Source organism: Monopterus albus, unplaced genomic scaffold, assembly GCF_001952655.1.
Source record: "Monopterus albus unplaced genomic scaffold, M_albus_1.0 scaffold59.1, whole genome shotgun sequence".
Taxonomy (NCBI): Eukaryota; Metazoa; Chordata; class Actinopteri; order Synbranchiformes; family Synbranchidae; genus Monopterus; species Monopterus albus.
Genome location: NW_018127939.1, coordinates 828,165 through 828,708, shown reverse-complemented (window position 1 = coordinate 828,708; position 544 = coordinate 828,165). Strand labels below are relative to the sequence as shown.

Sequence of the window (544 nt, the reverse complement as noted above, 5' to 3'; positions counted from 1 at the left end):
AACGTGCTTTAGTACTTGGTGGCAAAACCTTTGTTGGCAATCACAGAGGTCAGACGTTTCTTGTAGTTGGCCACAAGGTTTGCACACATCTCGGGGGATTTTGACCCACTCCTCTTTGCAGATCCTTTCCAAGTCATTAATGTTTCTGGGCTGATGTTTGGCAACTCGAACCTTCAGCTCCCTCTACAGATTGTCTATGGGATTAAGGTCTGGAGACTGACTAGGCCACTCCATGACCTTAATATGCTTCTTCTTGAGCCGATCCTTTGTTGCCTTGGCCGTGTGTTTCAGATCATTGTCACCCAACTACGACCCATTTTCAATGCCCTGACTGCGAGAAGGAGGTTCTCACCCAAGATTTGACGGTACATGGCCCCATCCATCCTCCCTTTGATGTGGTGCAATTGTCCTGTCCCCTTGGCAGAAAAACACCCCCAAAGCATAATGTTTCCACCTCCATATTTGACGGTGGGGACGGTGTTTTTGGAGTCATAGGCAGCATTCCTCCTCCTCCAAACACGGCGAGTTGAGTTGATGCCAAAGA

At 48.5% G+C, this 544-nt stretch overlaps 1 protein-coding gene across 1 annotated transcript in view; it reads right to left on the bottom strand.

Moving 5' to 3' along the window:
• The window catches only part of LOC109961793 (DNA topoisomerase I, mitochondrial), a 31,238-nt gene that overhangs the window by 17,638 nt on the left and 13,056 nt on the right, over positions 1 to 544 (bottom strand). The gene's annotated exons all lie outside the window — the stretch shown is intronic.